The sequence below is a fragment of the Lates calcarifer genome, linkage group LG19 (genome assembly GCF_001640805.2).
Source record: "Lates calcarifer isolate ASB-BC8 linkage group LG19, TLL_Latcal_v3, whole genome shotgun sequence".
Taxonomy (NCBI): Eukaryota; Metazoa; Chordata; class Actinopteri; family Centropomidae; genus Lates; species Lates calcarifer.
This window is the reverse complement of record NC_066851.1, coordinates 17,598,639-17,623,676: the sequence shown is the minus strand read 5'-3', so window position 1 is coordinate 17,623,676 and position 25,038 is coordinate 17,598,639. Positions and strand designations below refer to the sequence as shown.

At 40.3% G+C, this 25,038-nt stretch overlaps 1 protein-coding gene and 1 long non-coding RNA gene across 2 annotated transcripts in view; one reads left to right on the top strand and one right to left on the bottom strand.

Annotated features, from left to right (window-relative positions):
• The window catches only part of LOC108874955 (stAR-related lipid transfer protein 9), a 344,739-nt gene that overhangs the window by 287,819 nt on the left and 31,882 nt on the right, over window positions 1–25,038 (top strand). The gene's annotated exons all lie outside the window — the stretch shown is intronic.
• LOC108875016 (uncharacterized) lies at window positions 9,100–23,437 on the bottom strand. Its single transcript, XR_001959809.1, has 3 exons — window positions 23,210–23,437; window positions 22,298–22,419; window positions 9,100–9,410 (listed from the first exon to the last, which is right to left on the bottom strand). It is a non-coding gene; the product is annotated as an uncharacterized LOC108875016 (long non-coding RNA).

Genomic DNA, 25,038 nt, shown 5'->3' with positions numbered 1-25,038 from the left:
GGAGATTCAATTTACTGGTAATAATAAACAAAGGAAGAGCTTCTCAAATTTGAGAAGCTGGAAACAAGTGGAAGTTGGGGCGTTTTGGGCTGTTGATAAGGCAAATAATCTTTCTAGCACCATAGCAACAGTCACACACTATAAAAAGAGTAGAAGAGTATAAAAGAATGTAGTATAAAAGTATAGAAGGAGGATTAATGATATTCCTAATATGCAGGATTCTTCTTTGTATTCTATTTTAGTGACATTTCAGTTTGAAAATGGCTGTGACTTTTCTTTCCTGTTCACACACTGCTTTCAAACTGTGACTGTTGACTATGGATTTTCTGTTGCTCTCAGTGTCTGGCCCGAGTCATTCATCGGGCTGTTAGCTATTACTATTCAAACCTCTCCTATTCTTCCTCTGCTGCTTACAAACAAACAGATGTTGCAGCTGCGAGACACCTAGAACACATCACCTTCAATAACCGAGGAGGACTAGACTGACACTGGAAAAAAAAAAAGATTTCATGAATTTAATATAAGGCTGAACTGCTTGTGAGTAGCATAAACACAAAAGCTAACCAAAACAGGCATTCATTTATATGAAAATGCTGCTTGAAATGATGACTAAAAATACTGAAAAGCAGAGACAGTGAGGCACAGAGAGGGTGATGGTTGTTCCTCTTTTGCCCAGTGACTGCTTGGCACAGTTATGCAGAACTGAAAGGCCTTCCACAGCTCAAAAAAACCCCTCTCCTCTTTCCCAGCTCACCCCTTCTTCTCTTTCTCCCCTCGTCTCTCCTCTCTCTCTCTCCTCTCCTTTTGCTCTCCCCTGCTTATCTCCTTGCATTGCCGACACATTTGTCAAGTGGCGTGACTTCTCATTCATGCAAGCTTTATTGAAATCGAATAAGCAATCCATTGTTGACAAAGAGACGCTGACGGGACAAAGATTTCAGACTTAAACTATAGATCTTTTCCACCACTCCTCCCTGTTTCTCTCCTCAGTGTCTCCCTAATGCTGTCTCTTAGTTTAGCCTGTGTGTGTGTTTGAGCTCAACCTGTACTTAAGTTGAAAGTCTCTTTTTTGTGCATGTGCCTTTCTGTGTGTGTGTGGTGTCTTGGTTGCACCCATGCACGAGTGTGTACACTCACATGTTGTGTGTGTGACAGAGAGATGCAGTTGGCTGCTCAGTTGGATAGAGGCGGATATGACTGGAGCTGGATTGAATGACTGGCAGGCAGCTCGATTGCTGCTGGGAATACTAACGTGACACACACACACACGTTTATTGCCTTCCTACAAATTTCTACACTCATAGGGAAACACACACACTCCTACATAAACACATGTATGTGATCGCACACTAATAGCGGGAGCTGCAGGCGCCACACCTCTACACAGCATCCATCTATCAGGATCTCAACTGTTTGAATGATTCACTCTGAAAGGTGCCAAAACACAGCCATCTTCAATCATACTTGCACACGCGCACACACACACACACACACACAAAAAAACACATACAGACACTCTCATACAGAGTCGGGCTCTCTTAACAGACACACACACACTCGAGAGCTTAAAGAAAAAAAAGTATTTCACTTTAAACCTCTGCTGCTGGAGGGCTTGAGAGTTCAGTCCAATACCAAGGCAGAGCTACCAGATATTAAACATGCATGTGAAGGGCCTGCAGGTTCACCAGCAAAGCTTGGCTGAGAGCAAGCTGAACATCTGAGTTTGCTGGAGGAAGACATTTAGTGCTGCAGTTTAAGAATCTGAGACACTAAACAGTCTTTTAATCTATTATGCCAATTATCTATATTATATTTTCATATTATTCTAATCATTCTGAAGATTGAGATTAAGAATAATTGCTCTTATCATGCTTGTTACAATTATTTTTTCTTACACCACTACTTTGCCTTTAGCCAGCTTTAATATCTGGCTGGTGAGAACAGCACCAGCTCAGACACCAAAATCCTTGCCACAGGGTAAAAGGTCAGTCAGAGGTTCACCCATGAGCTCCAAATATCTGATGAAGGTCCAAATGAAAATATGTTTGGCCATGACTTGTTGTTTGTTAAGGTGCAAGGTACAGAAAGGATTTAACACAATGAAATGTATCCAAATAACCTTCAGTGGTTTGTTTGTTATTTTTGTTTTTTTACTGCTACAGGTGTATAGGGACAGCACACAGACGCAGAAACACACACTCTATACAGCCATACCTTGGTCACAAGGGGTTCTGTGTCCTCCAGGATGGAGATGAAGGGGATCTCCAGAAAAGAGGAGAGGAACTCCACCTGGATCAGCTCCTCTCTGGAGCGGGGGAAGGCGAGCACCGCGGACACCCCTCTGACCACCAGGTCTTGGCAGGCGCTACGGGATAGCGACTCCGGGTCCCCTCCCGCGGGCGACCGAGCCACCATCTCCAGGCTCAGGTTGTAGGGGAGCAGAGGGGGCGCCTGGGAGGTAGTCGTGGACGAGTCTGCCCCTCCGCTCTGGTGCCGGAGGCTAGCCAGGGCGCGGTTGAGCGCGTTTTGTATCCGTGCCGGCTGACGGGTCGGCAAGAGCGCACCGAGGCGCACGGTGTGTCCTATCCGGGCGAGGATGTGGCAAGGCTGGGGGTGAAGGAAACAAGGCTCGGGGGAGCAGAAGACGGTTAGTAAGAGAAGCAGCAGGAGCGGTCTGGCAGAGAGGATGAGGAGATGAAGTCTCCCGGGGGCGAAGCAGTAGGTCCAGAGTCCAGCGAGAGACACCATGCTGCAGCTCCGACACACAACAGAGGAGGACTGGGCTCTGCTCGGCGGGAGATGGCATAGCTCCCTCTTTCTCCCGGCTCCACCGCTTTCCTCGGACTTGATGGCTCTTTTCTTGTCCCCCCCCCACCTTTCTCTGTGTTGATACGGGCTGTCGATGGTGATTTGTCGGCGTTTTGACGTTTCGCCTCTCACCTCCTCAAAGTTTTTATGTCAACAGTAAAAGACGCGCTGGTGAGGGAGAGGAGAGATGAGCGCTCACAGCTTAGAGCGGTCGCCCCGCTTCTGTCAGTCTCTGCTGGAGGAAGGCACACCAGCTGTGAAGTGTGTGTGTGTATGTGTATGTGTGTGTGTCCATGCGCCTGCCCGCCAATAATCTAACCTCTCACGGAGCCTGCCTCTTGTTGAATTTTAATGGAAACTCGTCGGGTAACATTTCCTTCCGCTTCTCCGGGTCCCAGAGAGAATCTGCACTTAATTTTCATACAGAAATGAAACTACAAGCAATCGAAGACGTTTCCTTGTAATTATTTTATGATTCTTATTTTAACATAGACAATCCAATACAGAAATTAGTTTGCCCCTGCTAGACCAGAGTTTACTCTTGTATTTGTGCATTTTAGTGGGGGTATAAACTCACTTCCTTCTTTATTTTTCCTTAATACTTTGCCCTAAGGCAAGCAGAAATCTTTCTGAAACACACACACATTTAGAGCATAGGCAGAATTAAATTTCTCCATAAGTTTCATAAAGATTGATTTTAAGAAAAAAAACTAGAAATTTTATGCTTTTTTTAAAAATTGAACGCTGTTATAAATGGTAGTCATTTGTTGTGTGAGGTAATAAGGCCACTTTTAAGCACCTTTGCACCACCAATGTCCCTGCCAGGTTGGCCAACACAAAGCTAATAGCTTGCTGAAATCTCAATTTTCCACAGAGATTTATTCCCACTTCCTCCCTGCCGTCCAAGTAGAGAACATTATCCGTTGTGTAACCACATCTTTTCAGCACCATGGACAGCGCCAATGCCATAAAAGAGATCTACTGTGCATGCTAATTTGGCTTCATGCAAGGGGACAGCACTCATTCCTCTCTTCATTCATTCTGCACCCACTACTCTTTCCCTCAGATCTAATTTGCCATCGTTAGAGCAGAACATTCAGTAAATCTCTATGTCCACTGAGAGAAATCCGCCCAATGGTGTGCAGTTCTTTGGGTCCCCACATTCTCCTTTTTTGATAATGCCTTGTTTGTCAGACAGCACTGATACTTCAAATGTCTTCCTCTTTCTATTTCTCTCTCTCAGACTCTGAGGATTTGGCATGGGGTGAAGCTGCAGGGCCATTTCAATGAGAGGTCTGACATGAAAAGGTTTCTGTGGCGAACCTGCAGATAGAGGTATCACTGCCTTTCCCTGTCTCTCTCACTCTCTCTCACACACACACACACACACACACACAGAGAGAGACACACTATCCCGGGGATCAACAAGTCATTTCACAGCCTGCTGGGTGACCTAGTGTGATACCAGCGCGGTTTACTGACAAATCTAAGACAGTTGGGCAGAAAGTGTTTTCTTACCTTTCCTCCTTCTCCTCATGCTCCACTTGCTCGATATAGAGAAAAGATGAAAACCAACACTGTGGGCTTTGTTCCGCTGCAGAAACTAGCAGCATTAAACTTGCATGGCTCTTCACACACTCTCCCTCCGGTACCTGTTGAAGCTGTGCAGGCCCAAGTACAAACTAAGCATTTCCTAATGTATTTCTGTCTGCTTATCCTCTGAAATGAGATGATTATTGGGTCATGTTAAGTTTATCACAAGGTGCCTCATATAAAATGTGTAAGTGTCTGAATGCACCAGACTGTTCAGTAACCATGCAGTTACATTTCATCCACAAAGACAAAAAATCTCCTCCAATCAGCCAAAACCTTATAATTATCTTTATGGTATTTCAGTCTTATTCGATGTCACATTCATTTGACAAAAAGGAAAAAGGGAGCTACAAATCTTTTTCTTTTGACTATATATCAGTAACAGGGTATGGAGGAAGATTACATGTTGAATACTGCATATTAACGTTATTGAACGAAATTCACTTACAGTGCACTTGCACATATGATTACAATAATTTTTGAGGTGAATTGACATTACATCTTACATGATAACTTACATGATGTTGTAAGGGAAAATAGGTGTGAGCGTACAAAGGTACACTGTACGAACTGAAATTTGACTCAAATAGGATTTTTTTTTCCTTTTCAGTAAAATAGATACAGTGGCAAGAAAAAGAACCCTTGGATTACCAGATTTTCAGCATTAATTTGTTGTACTATGTGACCTAATTTGCATCTTAGTTACAAGTACAGACAGAAACAAAGTACTTAAGCCAAGAACACACAAAAAATTATTACTTTGGAGTCTTTATAGAACACATCCATTAAAAATTCATAGTGGCAGTGAAAAAAAGTGAGCTCTTGGATTTAATAACTGGTTGAACCTCCTGTGGCAGCAATAACCTCAAACAAGAGCTTCTTATGGTTTTTACACCGTACTTAGTGCTGTGTGTTCTCCTTAAACAATTAAAACTTAGCTCTATCAGTCCATAAAACATTTTCCCAAAAGTGCTGGAGTGTCACAGTGCACTTAAATAACCTTCAGGAGCTGACATCATGTGTTTTTTTAGTGAGCAGTGGCCTCTGTGGTGTCAAGCCATGGACACCATGCACCATGATTTGCATATCACAGACTCATGAACAGAGAATTTTAACCAGCTCCAATGATTCCTTTAAGCCTTTAGTTTTTACTCTTTTTTTCTTTTCTTTTTTTTTTACCTCATTGAACATTCTGCGTTGTGCCTTTGGAGTTAGCTGGGTGCCCACTTCCAGGGAGAGTAGCTACAGCACTAAACTGTCTCCATTTATACACAGTTTGTCTGTCTGTGGACTGATGAATATCTAAACTCTTTGAGAGGACTTGTAACCCTTTGATCATTAAGTCTTCTGAGATCTCTTTTTTGTGTGGTATGGTTCACATCAGCAGATTCATCAAAGTAGCTCTAACCCACCTTTCCAATCTGGTTTCATTGACTGGACTCCAGGTTTACAAGCTTCTGACTCTAATTAACTTCTGTTGGCATCATTAATGTAGAGATTAACATATTTTTTCCAACTTACACTGTGAGTGTTTGAATGATGGACAACTCAGTAATCTTTGTATCATGAATTAGAAAAGACTGTGTTTGTTCATAATTGTAACTTTGGTAAAGATCTGTCCATATTTTGAGAAAAATCTCTATATAAATCCACATAAAGGTTCACTTTTTCTTGCCACTGTAATGTTCTTAAGGAGGACATCTTCCCCCATTGCCTCTAAAATTCACATACCAATCTAATAAAATCACTTGAGAGTAAGGCTTACAATATAGAGAAAGCAGTCCAAATCAAATCCACCATGAGAGTGAAAAGAATTAACTGTGAAATAAAATTATATGCATTGTTAAGTATAGACACAACTCTAGAGGCTGGTAAGTGGCAGTATGACGAATCGAAACATTGGGAGCACTGAGAATAGATATTTTTCAGCAGTAAGCAGAAACACAGCTGAAAAAATGTACACTCAGATGTAATTTTATTTTGGGGCAAGGTGACTGTTTCCACTTGTTGCTCTATTGCATAGATATAAAGCTGTGTTCAAGAATAGAATGACAGTACAATTACATTTCAGCAGCACAATACATTCCAGGAGAGGGACTCTTATTAAGGGTCTCGGGTATAATCACAAAGCCAACTATGGTGCCCAATCGCTGCACCAGGAGAGTTGATGGCTGAGACATGTCCTTAGTTTGTCCCCAATGGTTGTATACAGGTGTCCCGCATGCACATTTTATCTGTGTTACTGTTTCATATTAACAACTTCTCCCCCATGGGTGTATTTGTTTTGATTATGTACATTGTAAGGGATTAATATTGAGAATAGGATTAAGCAGGCATCAGAAACCCAATTAAAGTAGCCCTTCATCTTTGCTAGCAGGAGCCGTGTCTCTCTTTCACTGTGTGAGATCCTTTCTCCTGTTCACTCGACACCTCCTGCCCTCTGTTTGTTCCGCGCCTCCTTCTACCTGCCCTCCGTCTTTGCATTTTAAACATGTACACATCATGCCCTCATCCGTTTCCCTTCCGTTTATCTATCCTGCTCCACCTATTTCCTCCTGCCTTCACCGTCTTCCCTTTTTCCTCTGATCTTTTCCTCCCACTCCCCTCACTCTCACTTTTCATATTTTGCGTCTCTCTGAGGAAGACGGCGCATTTGCTATTTGCCCCCAAACATACAACCCACACCATTAAACCACATCAGTGATTCATTCCTGAACCGAAACTGCAATTACACTGGTAAAAGACTGCTGGAGAACATAGTGGTTCAGCTGAGGGGTGAGCCAACAACAACTGCCAATTTGAGTAAGGGTGAGTCCTCTTCTGTGAGGGGGAATAGTTTGTGTTGTGTGCATGTGTGCATCCCATTGTGTTTGTGCTGTGTGTGTGTGTGTGTGTGTGTGTGTGTGTGTGTGTGTGTGTGTGTGTGTGTAAATGTAATCCTAAGTAATCTGGCAGTACAGACCCAGTTAGCACAGAGGCTGCTGAAATGCCAGAGAGCTGAGAGTTAGTATTCCTGGCACAGCACTAAAGGCACTAATATCACCTTTTAGCACAATGCTCACTAACACTGAGCAAGACAAAGGGACGGACAGAGAGAAAGAGAGGAAAGAAAAGGAAAAAGAAAGACAAATAATCAAGTGTAGCAAAGCTGGAAAGGGTTGTAAGGAGCATGAGAAAGTACAGAAGTGTGGAAGAAGTGGGAATGTTTAGGGAAGATTTGGAGTTGGGGTGGGCTGTGTCTTGAGTTGAAACAAATTAACGACATGAGTTCATTCCTCTCAGTTCCTTTCCCTCTCTGCTCCCCCTGATGTACAAAGACACTGGTCTATGGAGAGAGACTTATCTGGGAGCAACAGCAGCACCCTGCATGTGTGTGTGCGTGTATCTTTGTGTGTGAGTATGTGTGTGTGCCTCTGTTTTTCAAGTGGGTTTGTGTGCACTGTATTCGTGTGTGTGTGTGTGTACTGTATATGATAACATGCATGTCTGTGGCAAAGTGCAAACATTGTGTCAGCTGTGTGTGTGTGTGTGTTCCATTTTATGCCAACATTTCCTTGTTTTGTTTTTAAGCCACTGCTCTGCGCACTCAGGTGATACAAACATCAAACTATTGTGGATTTTTGAAGGCTAGTACGAAAACTGATTTCAATATGCTGACTCACACACTCACTGATATTTTTAGTTTACAGGTGTTAAATAATTTTGGAATTATTTATTGTGAAGGTAGTTAAAAAAAACTGTATTTATGTATGTTATTTTTACATCTACAGATGGCAATGTCAGTTTGTTGGTCGCTCGGTCCACCACATTGCTCTGGCCCGAAATGTCTCAACAACTGTCATTAAAATTTGTATGAATATTCAGTAAAATATACTGCACCTATGGCCTATCTATGGCCACCAAAAAAAAAAATGTTTCTCAGATGACATATTCTCTAGGCTACAGTACCATAAGGCTGATATCAGTCTGATGAATTTTAATAATCTTGGCATTCCCTTAACTTTAGCACCATCAACAAGCACAATTTTAATTTGTCAAGTACTTTATGATTAGGTTTATGACCAAATACCAGCAACTAGTGACATTCCATTAAACCTCAGTAGTACTTTAAGTATTAGCATGCTAAAATGCTTCCTGGCCAACAACACACATTATCAATGTAATTTTAGCATGTTAGCATGCAGACATAACTGTCAACTTAATCTATGGCATTACAGAGTCACTAGAATGACTGTAGTTGTATCATAACACCACAACCACATATGCACAACATTTATTTTTGACCAACAATGAGACACTGCATAAATTTATACTAAGGCCTGTGAGATTTACCCCAACCTCAAACATAATCTATACATGCCTAACCCCAACACTTACAATAAGGTCAACCAAAACCAAGTCAACCCATAAAATGTAATGGGTAACCCGAGAGAATGTGGGTCCCTCAATAATGTGAGAGGTGAGGTGAGAGGGTGTGTGGTTAGGTAGCTAGAAATGTGATATAGATTAACCATAGGTCTTTTTAGTCAGTGCAAAACATCCAATTAACATTAAATGGTAAGAGGTAAAACATTAAGCCCAATTCAGTTAGCAAACTTAAGAAATGGCTGTCTTAAATATCTGTTTTAATGGCTGTAAAGAAACAGAGTTTTCGACCATGGCATAACAAAATTCTTAACTGACAATTGTGACAAAGAAATTTGTTTTAGTGTTGAATTATTTCACACAAAAAGTTTTAACAATTAATTATAGAAATAAAATATTCAAATGCAGCAGAGTAGAGTTGGCCAGTGTTGCACTGTAGTGTTTTTATTATGTATTTTTCAAATAGGATGTATGTCAATATTTTATATGTCACTTGAGAGGTGTATTATACTCACGTACCGTGTGTTTGTACTGTCCAGTGTGTTTCCTGATCTGTTGTTTCCGAAGAGAACCGTGGCTGATCAGCAAATCAAGTTATGTCGGTGTCCTTAAACAGACCTTGGGCCCTCAGACACAAAACAAAGCTGGAATAAAATACACACACACACACACACACACACACAAAAAACACAGATAAAGCACTGCCTTTTACACGAAGAGAGAAAGAAATTTCACTGCAGAAATGTACACTCAATACCAGAAATATATACTAGAATTATACAGTTGGATAACATTTGATGTTTGACAGTTTAATGATCTCCAAACAAATATCACTAATCCCAGGCAAATGTGACAAACTGTCATCTACAGTGGGGCCGATTTTTCATAAGAAAAGCATCATCAACAACACATCTTATTAGCATCTTGCCAACAGTGAAAAAAAAACAAACAAACAAAAAAAAAACTCCTGTGACCAAACAAGTGGTTCTATTTTCATGACTGAATTCACAAAACCATTAAAACCCAAACTGTCAAGGTAAGTTTTGGGAGGAATGCATTGCTGTTGTTGCATGAATAGAGAGAAGGCCAGATGACTAATGGCAGAATAGTAGTAGATTTCGTCAAGGACCATCTGTGTTGGAAAGCTGAACTGATTAGCCCAAATAGTCTTGAAACAGTGCTGTAGGCAAAAGGCAGCTCCCAGAAAAACATGCATGCACAAATCCTATCCCAGCAATCCCAGCCAATGTGTGTATTTTATCATGGATGTGTGTGTGTCTGTTTAAACACAGTAAAGCACACTTATGCATGTCAAAATGAGCGTCTGTGTTTGCAAGAGAAAGGAGACAGATAGCAAGACAAGTTTTTTTCTGAGTGTCTGCATACAAATGTGTTCTTAAGTGTGTGTTCTTGTGTGTGCCCGCTCAATCACCTCCCTATGAGACATTGAGGGTTTGTGCAGGTGACAGAGGTGAGGTGTTAATCAGGACCTCTGGCAATGTTTCAATGAATATATATATGTGTGATGTGTATGAAACAGAGGGAATATACAGGCAATACCCAAGTGAATATGCATTTGCGTAGTTGCATGTTTGGACATGGCTGATTAAAATATGCATATTATTCTGTACTCTACGTAATATTCTCCAAGATTATGCATGTGTGTGTGTTTAAGTCCATAAACACACTTGTTTTTAGAGTCTCTATACTGTAAATTACACTGATCTTGTTGTGTAAAAACAGCATTCTCCTTCCAGAGGATTAGAAAAGCCTAATTTCCCTGCACTTTTGTTTCCTCCAAGGGTCTCCATTGACATTCAGAGAGGAGGGACTCAGCCCTAATTAGGTTGGCTCACACATTCCAAGATTCAACCAATCAATGGCGTGCTAATGGGCTGTCAGTCAAACGACAAGGCCTGGGACAGGTCAGGGTCGCTAGAGGAATGCCTTAATTTCTCAGCAGGATGGGACAAAATAGGCCAGATAGGAGTCCGGCCAATGGGGGCAATTATAGAAAATGATGAGGTCCAATAGTAGGACACGATGCATAATGAGCAGCAGGATGGTCGGAGGGGGTTATACTGTGAGCTTTTTAATCATTTAAACTTTCCCAAGGTGGAGGTTTGGGCTTGCCTGGAGCTCTTTTGCTGTCCTTCTTTCTCTTTATGCTCTTTGATTATCACAATGTGTTCAGAATAAGGCTTCAGACACTTTACAGTCTTGTTCTAATAATAAGCAACAATGAAAAGATGCGTATGTATCAAATGACATCTGAAGATTTTATCTGTCTTTTATCTCAGTTGATGAATGCACACAACACCTGTTGCTGATGTACACCAAAGACAGAAAACTGACAGATGCAGTTTTGTGGTGGGCCAACACTTGAACAGCTTGCTGTGATTTGTTTTGTCATTTTCACAGAAGAAAGAAAACGTACGAGTAAAAAAAAAAAGAAAAGAACTGTTGGAAATGAAGAGTTACTATAAGCCATGGATAAAAGAATTATACAAAATGGCTGTATAATCTGCAGAGAAAGCTATATGTCATTTTTCTTTGAAACTAAGCCTCTTGTCAGAGCAAAGACAAGGTTTGTGTCATCAGTGATATGAGACACAGAGATGTTTGGACACAAAACTGACATCAAGGCTGCTGACATTTATTGTAGTCCCCCTTTGTCACAAACTCAATTTTATTGGCTACTGAAAAATCCCATGGTAACTCCAGTTTTTGACAATAGCATGCAACTGCATTATGAAAGACTTGCTCAGTTAAATTAAATGTTAACTGTGACGTTGCTGGTGGGGACTGTATGACAGCTAGTGAATTACTCACTCAAAAGCTTAAACTTAAAAGAAAAATACAGCTGTGAAAATAGTGATTTGACATGCTTTATTTACACAATAAAGGAAAATTTTAGTTCAGTGAGATTTAAAGGTGCACTAATCGATATTTTATGTTAACGACAGTTCAAACGACCATATGTAATATGTAAGGGTTCACCTATAGTGACAAACCCACAGGTATTCATTGGCCAACTCAGCTGTACAGCACTTTTTAGCTTATTGTTTTGGTTTATTCATCCTGCCGCTTTAATGTTTAATTCAGTCTCATAACTCTCATCAACCTCTAGCTATAGCAGCCAAGTGTTCTTAGCAAAAAAAAAAAAAAGCTCTTATGAACTGATTATGCTACCTGCCTAGTACCAGTTGACAGACAGTATGGAGACTATCTAGTGAAATAATGAACATCTAGCTCAGATCATTTTTTCAGGACTTGAGAACTGATATTGCATTCATTAGCTGGCCTGAAACATAACTCCAAATGAATGGTAATGTTGTTGTGTGAGTGGTGGAAGTAAAAACAGGCAACTATTTGACATGACAACATGACAGATGGCTGTAACAACTTCATAAGGTGGTGTCAATGTTGTGAAAGGGAAACTAATGCTACTTTAAACTGATTGGAAAACCCACACATATCCTTAACTGGACATAATCAACTTAGTCAATACTTTCTTGGCAGCGATATGAAACCAGTAATTTTTGAAATTAGACTCTTCCATAAAAAGACCACATGCAAGAAAATGTAGACATCGTATTCATGTCACTGGGTCAGATTGGCAGACAACTTAGATTATTTTACAGCACATAACTGAAAGAGGCTGAAGCTGAATTAAAGCTCTCAGAGTTTCATGTGATGGCAAATAGCAGAATGAATGAAAAGCTTAAGAATCACTTCCAACATATTTATCCTCTTAAGCAAAACAGAAAAAAAAAATGTGCACAGAGAAACGCTCAGAATGAGGAGGAGTGACAAGTTGCAATGCTGCTTTACTGCAGTAAGTAATGAGGTTTACGGGAAATGTGATCTTAATTTAGAGAAGCACAAGTACTACAGCAACAAGACTACCAGCATGAGACGGAGTCTATACCAATCCTCTCAACCATGGTTTCATTTGTGTGGGGTAATTACAGCAGGGTGTCAGAGTTAATTTGACAGTGATATACGATGTTTAACATTTGTTGCTCAGTTCCTCGTGCAGAATCTGTGAAATATATAGGCTCCAGTCTTAAAATGTCATTACATATCATTTTATCAAATGCTCACCTACAGTATCACACACTGCTATTTTCAGTCATTTCCTGCTTCTTTTTTTTTTTTTAATTTTCTGAGAGTCCACTCTCTCTGAAATTCCTAAAGTTTAGTCTTTCAAGTAAAGTTCGGCTGACTTGAATTCTTGCCTTATATTTCTCAAGAAGCTTAATTTCTTCATTTCATCATCGTGTTCTTCATTTCATCATCATATTCAAGCCTTTGATCCACAATATTTGCCCATTTCCATACAATCTTTGTAGATTGATTGAGCTAAAAGAGCTAAAAGTTCAGCTTTAGAACCATTTCAGTAAAGAATGTGTATCTTTAAGATCTAAACAAATATAGAGCTAATTGTCTTTGATCAGCTTGATACACGTGAACTGAAGTGTGTGTGTGTTTTTCATTTCATGCCTGGGGGATGTGCGAGTTAATTACATTTTTTGTTCATTTACAGGGTAAAAAGATTAGCTGTACCTTGCAACTGTTTTTCAACTGCAGTTTCCTTAGCTGTGGAAAAATAAAAATGTACCCAACACTCTCTCTCTCTAAGACAGAAACAGCAGCATAAATGCAGCCTACATTAAACATTCTTGGATCAGTTTCCTCATGCTGTACACAGGGGATAAAAAAATCTGACTGCAGCAGACTGTCATGGTGAGGAAGATGTACATGTTGAGTTCTACAGGTTAATGTCCCCCTGGCTAACAGTGAGCTGTGATAATAGGTAAGAGCCGTGCCCATTACTCCTATTGTCGTAGGGAAGGCTGTACTGTGCTGAGCTGGCAGTGCTAGGTGCAGGGGATTACATTAATATAGGCCACTATGCTTCTCCCCAAGCGTTCACAGCACTTTGCAATGTGTGAAGTGGGAGAGAGGAGGGGGGCTGGGGGGCCCAAGCTCACCTCAGAGCAGGAGCACAGGCCAGCTGGGTAATAATGAGAGGTCCTGTATGAGGCTAATATGAGCTAATCTGTGTCTTCTATGATCTATTCCAATCTAATCAGCCTCTTTCCCGTGTAGGCCATTTGTCATTGCATTAACATGGGACCTGCTAATGAAGTTGACGACAGACAGGCTGCCTTCCTGGCCAGTACCAGTCCAATGTAATTACACATTCAGAGAAGCACATCCGCTCATCTCTTTACCATGTCAGGATCAGTGACTTGTTCATAGTCATATGTTTTAGGGTCAGACATGAGTGGAAAAAATGAAGCTATGACATTGATCAGTAGTATAGCTTTGCATACAGGGAGTAGATTAATTACTGTATAGTCAACAATCTTTGGTTAATTCACATAACTAAAGAGAAGAATTTTGAATATGAACACAAAAATCTTGTTTTTGCTGCCCTCCAGTGAACATGCTGCAGTGATGTATAGGTATACTCCAAGACCCTAAGACACCACTGTTGGGTGAGGATAAAGGTACATCAGAGCACACTTCTGACCACACCCTGCAGAGGTGAAACCTGCTTGAAAATTTCAACCTGAGAGCACTGAAACACTGGTTTTCAGCCTGGTGTTAAATTACACTGCGTTCATTTTTTTGCGGTGGGGGTGGTAGACAACATAAAAATGGATTTAGCTGAGGGGACCTGCTAATTAAAATGTAATAATGTAATTTAATGTAATATTAATATAGAAATATTGATAAGTGCAGGTTTGGTGCAAGGAATTGAATGTTTTCATGACTTCAACTGCCAGTGAATGTCCTCTGTCTGTGTACCAAATTTGTAGCTGTGTTTTACTTTCATCTTTATTGTATGAAATTTATTACTGCCCCAGCAGAAACCCCGCTCTGATCGGCCATGTTGACAAGAGCAATTACATCACAATTTGATCCTCTGACATAATAAAGTGTCATTCATGTACAGTACACCATAAATCTGACAAAACTTGATTGCAGGGTCAGTCTTTGTCTCACTTAATCACTGGCTCACTCGAACACTTAAATACTCAGTCTTTTCTTCTATCTTTCCTTCATTCCCTCTTAATTTTCTTCTCGTTTTCTCTTCCTCCCATCTTCCCTCAGTCCTCCTTTATTTTTCATCTCTTCCTCTTTCACTTCCTCCTTTCTACCTTTTTTCTCCCTCTTCTTTACTGAATCACTCATATTCATAGCACTTCAGTCTTTTCTCTTTATCTTCCTTCCTTCTTTCATCCTTTCTACTCACTCTCTTCTACTTGCTCAGTTATACCTGCTCACTCACTAATCCTTTTTCTCCTCCCCACCCATTTTGCTCCCTCCTTCTCTCCATCTGCTCCTCTTTCATTTGCTCCCTTCATCCATCCTTGTCACTTTGTCTCCAGCTTCCTTTTGTACTCCTTTGCCTCAAGTGCTCTTGCCAGCTCCTTGCTTCACTCGTCCTCTCATCTCACTGTGATACTCTCCTACTCACTCCCTCTAATGATACACTCTTTTACTCACTTTTCTGCTTTTTCTTGTCCTTCCCTCTTCCTCGCTCCAGCACCCTCCCTCCCTCTCTCACATCTATTATTCTCCCCCCCCCCCAATCTTTCTGTACAACCCCCCCTCATCTCCTCCTATATATTTCTCAATGTCTCTCTCCGTCTTTCCATTCACTCTGAGCAATGGCTCTATTGATTCTCTCTGTGATGATATTGCCCAAGGACAACCACAGGGCAGAAAATCTCTTTAACTTACCCAACTATCTGTGTGTACAGCGTGTGTGTTCATGTGTGTGTGTGCAACCAGAGGCCAGTTTAACTTTTAGGAGTCATCACTAATCACATGTCAGAGTACAGCCTCTGGCCTGTGTGTGTTGTGTATGTGTGTGTGCAGCTATGCAAGCGTGTAGGCTCTACACTCTGCTCAGTGTCTGCAGGTATTGGTGTGTTCATGTGAAGCAAGTGTATGTGTGTGTGTGTGTGTGTGTGTGTGTGTGTGTGTGTGTGTGTTTGCAGTTCAGAAGAAGTGAAAAGAAACTAAAGTTAAAGCTAAAAGTTTTGTCCTCTGGTTTTTCTAGTATTGGGGTGTGGCCACAAATCTCCAACTGGCTTCATGGCCAGACATCAGAAGCTATCAGTCTGTGTTTGTGATAATTCCCCCCTCCCCTCTCTCCAAGCTCTTGGAAAGCCTTCTGTACTGTTGGCTTGCACCACAGGTGGATGACTGCCGTCATAGATGCAGATGCTTCTCAAGTAGCCAGATTGCAAGCGTAAGCGTCCTGCAATCAAGATAACACACCCTAAATTACATAGAGGTGCACGGCACAAATACACACAAGTTCTGAGTCTTGATACATAACAAGAGCCTACACATGTTCAGATATGCAGACTTAGATCAAAAAAAGATAGTAAGGACGAAATAAACAATAAAAAAGCAGAGTCTGCAAACTGACCTTTTGCTTCCTTGGTGTACATTTATTTAAGTTCCCTGACATTTTGAGCTGCGCAGCAGATATTTATTCAATTCACTGAAAATGAACCTGCAGTGGTGGCTATTGTAGAAATTCCGCCTTGCGTGCAGCTATCCCGCATTAGTACTGCAGGATAGCTACAAGGAAGCAATTTGTTTTGGTTACAGTATTCCCCATAAGTACAGCAGTGGTGCGGAAAGCATCTACAATGTGTCTTCCCTAGTGCATCTGTATTCATCCCCATGGGCCACATTTAATTCAGTTATGTAATGTTGAGTGGTAAAGTAACTGTCCATAAACCTTAAAACTGAACTTGAAAATGTTCAGCAAATAAGCTGAATAAGCTAGAATGAGCTCATATCATTTCACACTACAAATTAATAGAAAAAAATATTCCACAGTTTAATACATAGAGAGAAATGAGTATTCACATTGTGTGCCCAGTTGTGTATGTTCAGTACACAAATATTCTGGAAGATTTGTTGTGAGGCTTCGCTACACTTATGAACTTCTTGTTCGCTTATGAGTTTTCACCACTTGTTTAAGGAGAGAAAATTGTCCTTTTTTCTATAAGCTTTCATTTTTGCCAGGAAATACTTCAGCTGTAGTGAGCCCACAAGATATTTTCCATTCATTTTTATTCCTGAAGTGTTAAAATTACAGTCTTGACCACTGCAAAGATAACTGAGCAGCTCAAAGCCGCTGCCTCGCTTAAGGCCACCTTGGTCCTAGTTGCGAAGGGAAGACAGACAACAACTAGATCACAGTAATTCAGCTACTTACTATACCCTTTAGAAAAATCTTTTGGACAAATATTCATTTTTCATTTTCCTACTGACTGCTTCAGGAGTTTTGCACTAATAGAGAATTATTCACTCACTAACATGTTCCTGAAGCCTACCAATGCCTCACGCATTAACCTCTTGTTTGTATTTAACAATATCCTCTGTTCACAATGAATCATCCACTGGGTTTTTGTAACTTCATCAACATTATGAGATGACCTTTTCTTATATTCTACACCTCAGGTGCTGTCAGCTTCTTCGAAAAATTTCTGAGAAGCATGTGCAACCTTTGGATTGGATGCTTATTATAACATACAGTATGATACAGTGGATGTTACAGTGCAAACATTTGCTTGTATGCTGTTGCTTAAAGCTAAATATGCATGACCCGAGCCATGTTTAATTTGTAACACCTCCTGAGATATGGTGTACAATAATTGCTCTGAACTGCAGGCGGTTTGGCTATTTTTCCAGGATAAGATAACATAGTGCAAGGTCTAATGGAGTTCCTGTGGAGAGCCGAGAGAGATGGGGCTGCAGGAAGAGAAAGAGCGAGAGAAAGAGAGACAGCAAAAATGAAAGAGAAGGATGGAGAATGTGTGTGATGAAGGGAAAACCCTCAGTCTTTACCTTACTCACGCTGTGGCTGGCATGCGCCCACACACAGCCTTTAACACACACACACACACACACTCTCACACATGCTGCTATGTTCATTCACTCACAAAGTCTCTATAACACACATATGGGCACACACTCAAAAGCTGCACATACCCACACATGTATGCATGGATGTGCACACATATCCACTCTCACTGTACTACGCCAATAATACAAAGTGAGAGCATGCATAAATTCCTGTCAGTGGTAGCAGCTTGTCCCGTGAAGGTCAGAGCACTGTTTCTCAGTGTGCCTGCCGTTTGACGGATCCCTGCTTCTTCCATCTACATCTGTGCATAACCCACTTTCTCCTCTTCATCTTGTTGCTCATTCTTCTTCCTTCATCTTTGTATTTTCACTTTTTGCTTCTGATTTTCATTCATTCTCCTCGCCGCCATCCTTCCATTCATTCATCTTCCTTCCCTTTAAGTTCTCTTCCATCTTCTGTGCTATTCTTTCTTCCATTTTGGGGGCTTTGAACTGAATCTCCCTTCACTTTTTCTGCTCTCCTTATTCTTTGTTGACTCTGTGACTCTCCTCTGCAACCTCTCTTCTTTCTTCATAGTTTCCATTTGATCCATGAGAAACTTCTTCTGCTTGATTATAGGGTTTGTGATTCTCTCTCTCTCTCTTTTTTCATTTTCTCACTCCTCTTTCTGACCAACAGGCAGCAAGACTCAGCAAGTCAAAGTTTATCTCAACAATGAAACATAGACAGACAAACATGTTGGAGCAGCATATTCAAACATTCTTCCACTAATCCTATCATCACTTTTCACTGTCACCTCTTTCCCCCTGCTCTCTCTTTACGCTATATCCAAGTATTAGCTAATGTCTGTATGTGTGTGTGTGATCTAAGGATGCTGTGTGTGTGTGTCTATCAAACGCTGAGCTAATTGAGGTCATTGGTGGTGCACATGCTGAAGCAGGGAGACGGCGTAAAAAAGCCCACAGCTTTGAACCTTCTCTCTGCTCAGCACACTGCCAAAAATTTCCCCTCCTCCGTCTCTCATCATATTCTAATAACACACACATACACACACATTTAATTTGTGACCAAACAGTAGCTGTTAATCCTTGGATTTCAGTGAAGCTGTGCATATGTGTTTACTGTGCAGTGTGTGTTTGTGTGCGTGTGTGTGCGTGTCTTTTTAAATGAAGATGAGGGTTTTGTGAGGTACTCATATGAGGTATGGTCTAGAAATGAAAATAAATCAGAGAATGCTACATCCTCTTTCAACCTCAGGGTGTTTCTGTCCTTCTGCTGGAGTCAATAACCACACCCACACACCACACACACACACACACACACACAGATCCAACAAGACCCCTCCACCCCCTCTTGGTGCTCTAGGGGTAGCTGATAGTGACTGATAACTCACTGAGGTGGAAGAATAAACCAAACTGTCATTGTTCATTTAAAGACCAGTGCCTCCATTTAGTCCAAAGAAGTTTAGAAAGCTCCTGGGACAATCCTAAACGAATCCCCCTGTTGGAAAATACACATTAAGGGCTTTGTACATGTACAAATAAGAAAAAAAACTGCATAAGAGTAAGTAAAGGGAAAAGGAGATTTCTGGTCCCTGTGCTAAAGCTACAGGAATGTTTTGAGTCAAATGTTAAAGCAGTGGAAGAAAGCATGACATACCTGAATTGAACCAATGCCCCTGGGTTATGGTCCCATGTCACCCCATTAACTTGTTTACCTCCCACAAATTTGCAGCCTGCCTTTCAAATACTTGGCCAAGAGATACATCCAGAAGCAGTAAAAGTTTTGTTTATCCCTTCAACGCTTGTTGAAATGGAAACTCAGTGTCCAGTCTCCTTCCTTCCATTTTTATTTCATGACCTTCCACTTAAAACTAAGATCACATTAAATTATTTACATGTTCTTGATCTCTAAATTTGTAAATTATAAATTATAAATTCATTTGATATGATATGATGATTGATACTTTGTAATTCTCCCCAACCCATAAATTCACCCAGTGACACATGACTGAAATTCCATACTTAGAGCTTCTGGGTGAGTTTTAAGTCCATCCAAGCCTTTGAAGTGCCTAGATCCCCAAAATAACTCCTCATCTTTGCAACTCTGTTATGCCACTGCCAATACAACAAATACGAATTTGAAATAATGAGAAAAAAAGATACATCAGTTTCAACTGACAAGCCTCCATTTGTGATGCATCAGCTTCAGGCGCTGCTCCATCATTTCTTATGTATAGGACAATTTAGCTTATCGATTAGCAGTCAGTCTGCCAGGACAGAGAATGCTTGGGGATCACAGGGTCACGGCGTATGAACTCGCCAAGGGCTCAGAGGAGAAATGATATTGTAAACTGCTGTCGCCACCGGTGCCTGGCGCCACCCAGGACAATGATAACCATTCATCATACAAGCAGAGCATTAATTATAACCATTCATAATTAAGCTCTAAACTGACATTTAATGAATATTGATCTCCCAGGAGGAAAAATAGTCAACTCTTTCTGTACCAGACCAGCACAAATGAATCATGCTTATCCTGATATCAATATTATGGCTCATTTTAACTGAGATCTAATGTGTTGTACAGATCTTGCGCATAAGTCAAGGTCAACCATTTTGAGAACAGATGGAAGATTGTGTTGTCAGTGGCCTAATATTCCTCATATCATTACCATGGCTATGACATGCTACAGTGGGTATCAATAATGCTATAATCAATTTGCAGGAATCGAGCCAGTTGGTAAGATGTTTATGATGTATTTTTACTATCACACTCAGAGACAGAATAATGGCCTGCTGGGTGTGTTTGTTTCACATAGTAAACAGAGTCGTTTATTGATCCACTGGTGTGAACTCAGTCAGTCAGACAGACAGGAAGAATACTGATCCCAAGTGGGTAAAAGTAGCATCTAATGAGAAGCGTGATTCCATCCCAAGCAAATCTAATTTAGAAATCTTGCTTGACATTGGAAAAATTATTTGTCATCTAAATAGAACTGGAGAAGCATCAAGACAAATGTGTGGGGGCACAGTGTGTAATATGACCGAACAGGAGAGTGAGCTGTATGCATTCAAGAGTTGTTCGTATTTCATTCATGAGTCTTCCTTCACGCTGGGTCTAATTCACAGCTGGACTTAAAGGGAATCAATAATCCTGCCATGGAAATTCTGACATCAAAGACAGAAAATTCTCCAACTGTAAAGAATATAAAGTAGATATGGTCGACATGTACTTTAATGATTTTGCAGCAATCCAATTAATTCCCTCAGTTCAGAAATAGTTACAGCCACTTTGAGTCTTGGTTTATGAACCACAGGTGTAAATTTAAGTATTAAACTCACATCTGATGATACTCATTGCTCCATAAAGTTGTGTCTTGCTCAATGCCGCTGTGTTTTGTGCTCAGAGAAGCTGCACTAGATGTAATTTATGTCCAGTGCTACCACCACTGCATGCAGTGTAGGAAAGATTTAGTTTCAGCTCAGACACCAGGGAAGTTAGTTCAGACCTCATAACACCTTGGATAATAATCCTCCCAGAATAATGACACTTGAGTTTTAGATGAATCTGCACAGTAAATAATCTGAGAATACAAGGAACAAGATTTACAAGCGTGCCGTAAACAACTTTTACACAAGAACTGATTGTCCTGAAATACCATAAAAGGAAAATTCTAAATCATCTAAAAGCCAATATATTTCCTTATGGCCACTGCTGCTTCTCTTTCTCCTGCAGTCCCTGCTCTCCGTTACATTATGAAGACCTCTCCTCTCCTATACAGAACAAAATGTTCTGCAATGTCCTGCTAAAATATGTATGGTTTGACATTTTGGGAAACACATCAATTCATCTTGGGAATTTACTTTCTTTAGAGAAAGACTGATACCACTCTCATTTCTGTACCAGAAATATGTTAATGAAACCAGAAGCTGGTTATTAGCTGGTAACATAAAGATGACTAATAACAGGGGGAGACAGCTAGCCTGGCTCTGTTCACAGGTAACGAAATCTACCTACATGCACCTTTAAAGCTCACTAATTAACACTGTATATCTTGTTTGTTTAATCTGCACAAAAACAGAAGTATAAATATGCCTATTCTGCAATTTACAAGGTTAATTTCTTAGCTGGGTCAATGACAAAAGTACAAGCAAAAAAGTCTGCTGAGATTACTTCATTTACTGTCAACGTAAATGTAAACACATGTCTACATGTAATCTTCCTTTAGCAAATCTGTGTACCACATACAGGTTTCTTAGTTATTAATATTGGGGGTTTTCTAAAATAAGTTAGATCCAGGATCTTAGGGACTGGTTTGGTAACCAGTTCTCTTACTGGATTCACTAGGTTCCATAAGGAGATTGGTGGCAGAAGACTCACAGGAGCAGTAAAACCTCCAGCCAGAACCAGATAAATGTCAATGAAAAAAAATGTAATGCATCCTCTTAAGTGTTTCAGATACCAGTCTTTGTTCCAAATTTGAGTTTGTCCCTTAAAGTTCCTTAAGGTTATGGGTCTATTCACTTTTAGTTCCTTTACTCTGAAAGCTTCTTCAAAGTTATTAGTATCCCTTAGGTCGCTACGCAGTATTACTTTTTATTTTCAGTACTGGAGACCTACCTCCCCTTGGAGCAGGACAACATCCACACACCAGCATCCAGACGAGGCAGGCATCCATAAGCAGTGATGATGATCTCGATAGCAGGCGACAAGGCTCTCCATTGTCAACTGAAAGAATTCCTCTTAAAAAAATAAAAAAAGCAGCACAGTTATTTTACAGTTCAAACGTCTTTTCACCTCATAGTGAAACAAACAATGCATTAAATTAGCTACAATAAACATTTATGAAATACACTGTCTCCATAGTCTTTTTCAATTTGTTCCTCAATTTCATAATAAAACATTATTGTACATCCACATTTCACAGTGAATACATCAGCTATTTCAAAAACAATGTAAATATAAAATTCACAGGGTTTTCCCTAAGTTTGTGGAAGACTTAGGTGCATGTATTTAATGGAGGGTTTGAGGGTCCTCCCCCAAGAAAAACTTACATTTTTCCAATTAAACATATGCAATTTCACATAATTTTGGAACATTAAAATGACCATATCTGTCTATAGAAATTTGAAAAGCTAGAGCAAAAAAAAAAAAGTAAACAGCACACAAAAAGCTGAAAGACTTGTTAGAGAAGTCCAATGGGAACCAGTCATATGAGCCATATGATACAAACCATATTATTAGCTATTTACAACACAATGTAAATATACCTGTTACTCTTTCAGGTTTACTTGAGCTGCAGCAGCGGCTATGATTTTAGCCATTCGCTTAGCTTCCAGGCTGAAATGAAGCCGACAGAAGCGAGCAGCCAAACAGCGCAATACAGTCAACTACAGTGTATTCACTTCATATCACACTCAGTATCCTGACTGGTCTTGCGCTGTGACATTCCCTTAAGTAAATTAACACACAACTGAACTCTTCTGAAGTGACATTTTATTGCTAATCAACCAACTCAGGTGGCTAACTCACCAGAATAATCCACGTTAATTGGTAAGAAGAAACGTCCGAAGGAGTCCCTCCTGCTGATAACTTCTCCCTCACAGCTACTCGACAGCTTAGTAGTTTCCTCCCTCTGGCAACACTACTAACTTCAGTTAGTGCCACTTACAGTGCTTATAATTTTCGCACTACAAATTAATTTACTTTTCTCCAGACTTCGCAGAGTCCTGTCACACGCCTGTCTCGGCAGCGTGCTGATTGGGCGGACAAGGATTTGACTTTACTGCGCAGTCGCTCGAACAGCGCTGGTATACAGGTGCTGCATTCAAGAAACACTGGTAATTGTGCGCACTACAGAAAATAACCAGGGTTACCAAAATAAACAAAAATGATAATTCAAAAATATTTCCATTCTCTTCCTTATGGCATTTAAAATACTCATTTGAACAGTACACTTTTTTAAGACATAGAAACTGCATTGGGAACAAGTTAAACGGTGTGTTTCACTAAAATACTTAGGGCTAAATTACATGGCAAGATGGATGTTGTATCTGAAAATAGAGTAAAGCAGAATGGAGTGCACTTCAGCAGATCACACTATAGGCACAACTGAGTAGAGTGGAGCTCTGTGTCTTCACCCCTTTGAAGAAACATTTACAGCACTTACATCCAGCATCATCAAGCCCTTACTGTGTGTATAGTAAACATTTCAGCCTCTTTCCATTTTTTCCTTTTTAAGCTTTCTTTACATTAATTATCAGAAAGGGATGAGGAGGCTTTCAAATATTAATTCAGTCAAAATCTGCCACCACTTAGTGGTTGCATATAATTTCATATTAGGTGACAAATAGCAGATGTTAAAGACATGGGATAATGAGACACTGGAATCACAGAGGCAGTCATTTGATTTACTATGAGTTTGAGGCTACTCCATCGCTGCAAACAGCCCTAATGGCTAATTGTGGTATACTGAATGTCTGATTGTGTACAAACAAGTTCTTCTTCACATAATCTTATTGCTGTGGAATTAAGACAGCCAACTGTGTCTCAGCCCTTTTCTAACTAACTTTTGTGCTTAACTTTCTCTCTAGAACTCTCCAAACTAAACAAAATTGAATTGGTGTTGCTTCACAAGCAAAAAAAAAAAAGTTTAGGACCGAATAAAAGTGCTGCATTTGGCCTTCATTGCAACAATATGTGCAGCCTGGCCAGCACAACATGTTCTACATTTTTTCACTTTGTTCACAATTTTCATGTCATCTGCAACATCTTGTTAGCCCCTAATTTAATTTTGCTTAGGCTGAGACACATGGGGGGAGATAAAAGAGAGAAACAGGGTAGAGTTGGATAGAATAAAGAATAGTACATTGACGAATTAGAGTACAGAAAAACTGATTATGGCATAATAACATACAGTTGAACGGAGAAACTCAGAGTAAGTAAAATTAAAAGCTGAGTACATTTAACAAGGGTCATAAGCACTGCACAGAATACAATTACAGTAATATGGAGGAATGCACACACTAGTACATTCCAGCATACTGAAACAGCCATAATATTCTTTACCTGTATAACTATATCTCATTGCAGGTGCGGGTGCAGTATATGGGATTGGTCCCTGAAAGCGGTCAGGGAGGGATTTGTTGAGAGCTGAGATAAAGCAGATGCCTAACCTCTTTGAATATGTCTGCATATACAGTATATGGTCCACATCAGCACTGCTGACAACACACACAATGCTTGTGCATATCCTGGCACATAATGAATATCGATGCATATACATGGACGTAATATATCATATTGAAATGCGCAGATGCACATGTTCATATATGGACCCACATACACACACATAGGCCTAT